This window comes from Leopardus geoffroyi, chromosome C2 (genome assembly GCF_018350155.1).
Source record: "Leopardus geoffroyi isolate Oge1 chromosome C2, O.geoffroyi_Oge1_pat1.0, whole genome shotgun sequence".
Taxonomy (NCBI): domain Eukaryota; kingdom Metazoa; phylum Chordata; class Mammalia; order Carnivora; family Felidae; genus Leopardus; species Leopardus geoffroyi.
The window spans coordinates 55,730,788-55,739,821 of record NC_059333.1 but is presented as its reverse complement, the minus strand read 5'-3'; positions in this window follow the sequence as shown (position 1 = coordinate 55,739,821).

Sequence of the window (9,034 nt, the reverse complement as noted above, 5' to 3'; positions counted from 1 at the left end):
CATGAATGAAAGAGGAGAGATCACAACCAACACCACAGAAACAAAAACAATTATTAGATAATACTATGAAAAATTATATGCCAACAACCTGGACAATCTGGAAGAAATGGACAAATTCCTAGACACTCACACACTACCAAAACTCAAAAGGGAAGAAATAGAAATTTTGAGGAGACTCAGAACCAGTGAAGAAAACGAATCCATTATCAAAAATCTCCCAACAAATAAGAGTCCTGGGTCAGATGGCTTCACAAGGGAATTCTATTAGACATTTAAAGCAGAGTGAACACCTATTCTTCTCAAGATAGTTCAAAAGACAAAAATGGAAGGAAAGCTTTCAGACTTATTCTATGAAGGCAGCATTACCTTGATTCCCAAACCAGACAAAGACCCCGCTAAAAAGGAGAATTACAGGCCAAATCCCTGATGAATATCGATGCAAAACTTCTCAATAAATACTAGCAAAACGAATTCAGCAGTATATTAAAAGAATTATTCACGATGATCAAGTGGGATTCATTCCTGGGATGCAGGGCTGATTCATTATTTGCAAATCAATGTGATACATCACATTAATAAAAGAAAGGATTAGTACCATATGATCCTGTCAATAGATGCAGAAAAAGCATTGGATAAAATACACCATCTTTTCTTGATAAAAACCTTTAAGAAAGTTGGGATAGAAGAACATATCTTATCATAAAAACCATATATGAAAGGCCCATAGCTAATATCATCCTCAATAGGGAAAAACTGAGAGCTTTTTCCCCTGAGACCAGGAACACAACAGGGATGTCCACTCTCACCACTGTTATTTAACATAGTGTTGGAAGTCCTAGCTTCAGCAATCAGACAAAAAATAAAATAAAAGGCATCCAAATGGGCAAAGAAGAAATCAAACTTTCACTTTTTGCAGATGACATGATACTCTGCATGAAAAACCTGAATGACTCCACCAAAAAACTGCTAGAACTGATAAATGAATTCAGCAAAGTCACAGGATATAAAATCAATGTAAAGAAATCATTGCATTTCTATACATTAATAATGAAACAACAGAAAGAGGTATCAAGCAATTGATCCCATTTACAATTGCACCAAGAACCATAAAATACCTAGGAATAAACCTAATCAAACAGGTAAAAGATATGTACACTTAAAACTATAGAAAGCTTATGAAAGAAATTGAAAAGACACAAAGAAATGGAAAAAATTCCATGCTCATGGATTAGAAGAATAAATATTGTTAAAATGTCAATACCACCCAACACAATCTACACCTTCAATGCAATCCCAATCAAAATTGCACAAGGATTTTTCTTGAAGCTAGAAAAAACAATCCTAAGATTTGTATAGAACCACAAAATACCCTGAATAGCCAAAGTAATGTTGAAAAAGAAAACCAAAGCATGAGGCATCACAATCCCAGGCTTCAGCCTGTACTACAAAGCTGTAATCATCAAGACAGTATGGTATTGGCACAAAAACAGATACATAGACAAATGGAATAGAATGGAGAACCCAGAAAGTGTCCCACAAATGTATGGCCAACTAATCTTGACAAAGCAGGAAAGAGTATCCAATGGAAAAAAAGACAGTCTCCATAGCAAATAATGCTGGGAGAACTGGAGAGCAAGGTGCAGAAGAATGAACCTGGACCACTTTCTCACACCATACACAAAAATAAACTCAAAATGGATGAAAGACCTAAATGTGAGACAGGAAACCATCAAAATCCTAGAGCAGATAACAGGCAACAACCTCTCTGACCTTGGCCACAACTTCTTACTTGACATGTCTCTGAAGGCAAGGGAAATAAAAGCAAAAATGAACTATTGGGACCTCATCAAGATAAAAAGCTTTTGCACAGCAAAGGAAATAATCAATAAAACTAAAAGGCAACCAACAGAATTGGAGAAGACATTTTCAAATGACATATCAGATAAGGGGTAGTATTCAATATCTATAAAGAACTTACCAAACTCAACACCTGAAAAACATACAATCCAGTGAAGAAATAGGCAGAAGACATGAATAGACACTTTTCCAAAGAAGACATCCAGAAGGCTAACAGACACATGAAAATATACTCAACATCGTTCATCATCAGGGAAATGCAAATCAAAACCACATTGAGATACCACTTCACACTGGTCAGAGTGGTTAAAATTAACAACTCAGGAAAAAAAAAAAAACAGATGTTGGTGAGGATGTAGAGAAATGGGAACTCTGTTATACTGTTGGTGGAAATGCAAACTGGTGCAGCCACTCTGGAAAACAGTGTGGAAGTGCCTCAAGAAAATGAAAATAGAATTACCTTATGACCCAGCAATAGCACTACTAGGAATTTATCCAAAGGATACAGGAATGCTGATTCATAGGGTCACATGTACCCCAATGTTTATAGCAGTACTATCAACAATAGCCAAATTATGGAATTATGAAAAGAGCCCAAATGTCCATCAACATGAATGGATAAAGATGGATAAAGTTGTGGTGTGTGTGTGTGTATACATACACATACATATATGTGTATGTATGTATACACATATATATGTATATATAATTACCCACACATAATGGATACTACTCTGCGATGAAAAAAAATGAAATCTTGCCATTTGCAACCACATGGATAGAACTGGAGGGTATTATGCTAAGTGAAGTAAATCAGTCAGAGAAAGATAAGTTTCTCAAGTTCCACATATGAGTGAAAACATAACAGAAGACCATAGAGGAAGGAAAAGAAAAATAAGTTACAAACAGAGAGGGAAGCAAACCATAAGACACTCATAAATACAGAGAACAAACTGAGGGTTGATGAAGGTGGGGGGTTGGGGAGGCAGGGAAAATGAGTGATGGGCATTGAGGAGGGCACTTGTTAGAATGAATACTGGGTATTATATAAGTGATGAATCACGGAAATCTGCTCCTGAAGCCAAAACTACACTGTAGGTTAGCTAACTTGACAATAAATTATTAAGAAAAAGAAAAGAAAAATGTTTTAATTGATCTTAATAAATTATCCCTTGATTTCACTTTCATCTTTCATAATTTTCAGCCTTTCTTTTTTGTTCATGGAAATCCTGAAAAATAAGCCAATCATTATGAACATCTCAGCAACACCTTTGTCTTATCCCTTATAAAATTTTATTTCTAGGCATCTAACCAAGTCCTCTTTCACAAGTTTTATTCTGTGTACTCAGGGATAATTGAAGGACCCAGGAGAAGGTTCACTGGCTTCAAACTGACCAGGGATTATAAAAATAGTGGCAAGCCCAATCATTTGCAGTATCAATGATATTATAAGTATCCCATATTTTACTGAAATTTTCAGGTAGACTATATAAAATCACCTATAGACCATGATTGAAAGACTCTCTAGGTTGCACTTGTTTTTCAAGCCATTGTCTTTCCCTAGAATGGCTATTCTGTCCTATTTTAGAAGTTTCATTTGATTCACAAGGCCCATTTACTCAATATTTGCTGAATACCTACGTTATGGCAGATAATGATTTAGGCAAAAGACAAATAATAATAAACAAGATAGACACGAAGATTTCTGTTCTCATGAATCTTATATTATGAAAAAGATAATAAACAAGTAAACAACTGAGTTTTAGGTGAAAAGGGGAAAATGGTATCTGTGGTAGAGAAGAGGTCTGTTTTCGTCATGGGAGTCCAAGAAAGCTACTCTGAGATCACATTGGAGCAGAGAACTGAAAGATGAGTGAAACATGTAGCCTAAAGAAAGAATGTTCCATGTGTATAGTACCTAGGGTAAGGTCCTAATATGATTGAAAATCAGCAAGAGCTAATTCATTTCAACATTTACAACAAGAAACTCTGATTCTCCCAGCTCACAATGACCAAATTCTTATAATAGCGCTTGTCTGTGTCCTTCATTTGGACCAAATGTGTGTTGCATTATAATACTAGCTATCTTTGAGAACTTGAGATGCTTGCTTTCCACTTAAGATTCAGCTACTTCCTGCCAGGAACCTTGTCTTTTGCCTCTTGATATACTCAAAACCAAAAATAGTACTCTCATACTATATTCAGTAAACACTCATGACCATAATCTGATGTAATGACCTGTGCTACTGCCATGCCCTCAAAGAGCTTATCAACTCTTGACTTACAGAGTTGGGCTGAGAGCAGTGACAGGCACTGGCTTTCTAAAAAAAAAGTATCCAATAAATGTATGTTGGCTTTGAACTTTTGTTTAGGTTTATTTTGTAATGATTTGATAATTTTATAAATGTGTTCATAATTAAAACAGTAGACTTAATTGAAATTACAGTTAAAGTGAATCAGCTTTAGTTGCTGAAAAATGGCTTTTGTGGTAGGCTTTTAGCATTAAAATGGTTTTTCTTGGACTAAAACTATACAAACTTCATAACTACAGCTTATAATTAGCCTTACTTTTTTGTCATATAATAGTGTTTCTTTTTTTTTTTTTTTAATTTTTTTTCCAACGTTTATTTATTTTTGGGACAGAGAGAGACAGAGCATGAACAGGGGAGGGGCAGAGAGAGAGAGGGAGACACAGAATCGGAAACAGGCTCCAGACTCTGAGCCATCAGCCCAGAGCCTGACGCGGGGCTCGAACTCACGGACCGCGAGATCGTGACCTGGCTGAAGTCGGACGCTTAACCGACTGCGCCACCCAGGCGCCCCTATAATAGTGTTTCAAGACAGAAATCAAGGCATATGATGCTAGTTTTTTACACCCTTGCCATTTTATCTAAGCTGAGATAGCACATTGACAGAGAGATTATTCACAATGCAGAAGTGTGTTATTGCAATATCGGAATCCTAATAGTGGTTGTAAAATTTCATGGTTTAAGAAAATGATACAACCCATAGATACATGTTATAAAATGGAATATGATTTTTGAAATTAAAAGGTGAAGCATTTGTACATTGCCTTTTAAAAGTGCTGATCAAATACCATCAACTTTGAAGTAAAAATACTATAATTTTGACTTTATTCTGAGTTAGAATAACTCCCTGTGATAATATTATTCTAAAGTTGTTTTACTTCTGCATTTATCCAAAGAAACAACCTGGTGATTTTCAAGTCGTGTGTGTGTGTACTGATTGATATACAATATTGTATTAGTTTCAGGTATACAGCATAATGATTCAATATTTATATACATTAAGAAATGGTCACCACAATATGTCTAGTTATCCATTCACCACGTCCTCACCAACACTGGTCATTATCAAAAGGACAAGAAATAACAATTTTGACAGGTATGAGGTGATATCTCATGGTGACATTTGATTTGCATTTCCCTGATAGTGATGTTAAAGATTTTTCATGTGCCAGTTGGCCATCTACACATCTTTGGGAAAATGTCTATCCAGCTCCTTTGCCCATTTTTAATTGGATTTTTTATATTGAGTTTTAGGAGTTCTTTATATTTTTTGAATGTTAACCCCTTATCGGATATAGCATTTCCAAATATCTTCTGTCATTCATTTGGGAGAAGGCTGCCTTTTCATTTTGTTGATGATGGTTTCCTTCACTGTGGAAAAGCTTTTTAGTTTGATGTAGTTCTATTAGTTTATTTTTTCTTTTGTTGTCATTGCCTGAAGAGACAGATCCAAAAATATTAAGACCAATGTCAAACTTAGTGTTTATGTTCTAGGAGTTTTGTGATTTCAGATCTTATATTTTAGTCTTTAATCTATTTTGAGTTTATTTTTATATATATGATGTATGAAAGTGGTTCAGTTTTCCCAGCATCATTTATTGAAGAGACTGTCTTTTCCCTCATTGTATGTTCTTGACTCCATTGTTATAATTGACCATATAAGCACGAATTCATTTCTGGGCTTTGTATTCTGTTCCATTAATCTGTGTATTGGCTTTTGTGCCGGTACCAAATTGTTTTCAAATCCAAGAACAAGACGCTTTCAGCTTTGTTCTTCTTTCTCAACATTTCTTTGGCTAATCAAGGTCTTTTATGGTTCTATACAAATTTTAGGATTATTTGCCCTAGTTTTGTGAAAAATGCTATTGGTATTTTGACAGAGATTGCATTGAATCTGTAGATTGATTTAGGTAATATGGACATTTTAACCACATTATTTTAATCCATGAGCACAGTGTATCTTAGCATTCATTTGTGTCATCTTCAATTTATTTAATCAATGACTTACAGTTTCAGAGTCTAGGTTTTTCACCTTCTTAATTTAAATTTATTCCTAGGTGTTTTATTCCTTTTGATGCGATTGTTAATGGACTGTTTTCTTTCTTTTTCTGGTAGTTTATTGTTAGTGTGTAGAAATGTAACAGATTTCTGTATATTGCTTTTGTATCCTGTAGCTGTACTGTATTCATTTAATAGTTCTAATTGTGTGTGGGTGTGGGTGTGTAATCCTTAGGAGTTTTTTTTATGTATAGTAACCTGTTATCTGCTGATAGTGACAGTTTCACTTTTTCCTTTACAATTTGGATGATATTTATTTATTTATTTATTTATTTATTTATTTATTATTGTTGGCTAATTGCTATGACTAGGACTTCCAATACTATGTTGAATAAAATAGGTAAGAGTGGACATCCTTGTCTTGTTTTCGATCTTAGGGGAAAAGCTTTCAACTCTTCACCACTGAATATGATGTTAGCTGTGGGTTTGTCATACATAGCCTTTATTATGTTGAGGTATACTCCCCCATCTCCATTTTGTTGAGAATTTTATCATGAATGGATGTTGTACTTTGTCAAATGCTTTTTCTGCTTTTATTTAGATGATCATATGATTGTTATTCTTTATTTTGTTAAAAAGGTGTGTGTAGCACGTTCATTGATTTGCGGATATTGAACCAGGCTTGTATCCCTGGAATAAATCCCACTTGATCATGGAGTATAATCCTTTTACTGTATTGTTGGGTTCCATTTGCTAATATTTTGTGGCCAATTTTTGCATCCATGTTAATCAGGGATATTGGCCCATAATTGTTTTTTTGTATGGTCTTTGGTTTAGGTATCAGGGTACAGCTGGCTTCACAGAATAGGCTTGGAAACATTCTTTCCTCTTCAAATTTTTTGGAATAGTTTAAAGATAGGCATTAATTCTTCTTTAAATGTTCAGTAGTATTTACCTGTGTAGCTGTCTGGTCCTGGACTTTTGTTTCTGAGTTTTTTGATTACTGATTCAATTTCATTACTAGTAATTGGTCTGTTCAAAATTTCTAGTTCTTCCTGATTTAGTCTTAGAAGACTTTATGCTTTTAGGACTCTATCCATTTCTTCTCGGTTGTCCAACTTGTTAGCATATAATCGTTTTTAGTAGTTTTTTAATAATCTTTTGTATTTCTGTTATATTAGTTGTAACTTCTCTTTCATTTCTAACTTTATTTGCCACCCCCCCCCTTTTTGTTTTGACTCTGGCTAAATGTTTTATCAATTTGTTTATCTTTTCAAAGAATCAGTTCTTAGTTTCATTAATCTTTTCTATTTTTTAAATCTCTGTTATTTATTTCTGCTTTAATCTTTATTATTTCCTTCCTTCTACTAACTTTGGTCTTTGTTCTTTTTCTACTTCCTTTAGATGTAAGATGAGATTATTTGAGATTTTTTTTGTTGTTGTTCTTATTTAAGGTGGATCTGTATCACTATAATCTTAGAATTGCATTTGCTGTGTCCCATAGGTCTTGGAGTATTGTTTTCATTTTCATTTGTCTCATGGTATGTTATTTCCTTTTTGATTTCTTCACTGACCCAATGATTGTTCAGTAGCATGTTGTTTAGTCTCTGTGGGATTTTTTTTGTTTTTTCAGTTTTTTTTCTTAGAGTTGATTTCTAGTTTTATATTAGTTGTAGTCAGAAAAGGTGTTAAGATTTTAATCTTAAATTTATTGAGACTTGTTTTTGTGGCCTAATATGTGATTTCTCCTGGCCATTTGTTGTTTAAAAAGGTAGTTTGATGTTATAAAGAGGGAACACTTATTCTGATGTCAGGAATCTAGATTAGAATCATGGCCCTACTGCTTAATAGTTGTGCAAACTTGGGTAAACCACTTCCTCAGTGTTCTTGTCTCCTCAGTGGAAATGGCATCTTTCCTACAAATCTTCAAAACTTTCAGTTTCCTAGATCCTTGTCAGTTTTCAACCTTGCTAGGCAGTATTAAAAATTATTAAAGTTCATGTAGTTCAAATGGATCAATGAAATGTTATGGGGTTTAATATTTTATGTAATAAAATTACTTCTTAACAATCTATTGCTATGTGAAACTGGATGTAAAACTAATGGTCATATTTTCTTCCCCATCTTTTTTTAAGAGAATTTTTTAAATTTTCTATTGAAATATAATTGACATGTAACATTAGTTTCAGGCATATAATGTAATGATTTGCTATCTGTATATAATATGAAATCACAGTAAGTCTAGTTAACATCTGTCACCATTCATAGTTACCTTTTTTCTTGTGATGAGAACTTTCAAATTCTATTCTCTTAGCAATTTACAAATGGGAATGCAGTTTATTAACTATAGTAACCATGCTGTACATTTCATCCCTATGACTTATTTTGTAATGAAATTTGTACCTTTTGACGGCCTTCACCCATTTTGATACCCCTCCCCCACCACATACACATGCAACTACCAGTATGTTCTCTGTATCTATGAGCTTACTTCTTTACGTTTTTTTTAATTTAATTTTTTTATAATTTATTGCCAAATTGGCTTCCATACAACACCCAGTGCTCATCCCAACAGGTGCCCTCCTCAATGCCCATCACCCACTTTCCCCTCTCGCCCCACCCCCGTCAACCCTCAGTTTGTTCTCAGTATTTAAGAGTCTCTATGGTTTGCCTCCTTCCCTCTCTAACTTTTTTTCCCTTCCCCTCCCCCATGGTCTTCTGTTAAGTTTCTCAGGATCTACATATGAGTGAAAACATATGGTATCTGTCTTTCTCTGCCAGACTTATTTCACTTAGCACAATACCCTCCAGTTCCATCCACGTTGTTACACATGGCCAGATTTCATGCTTTCTCATTGCCACGTAGTATT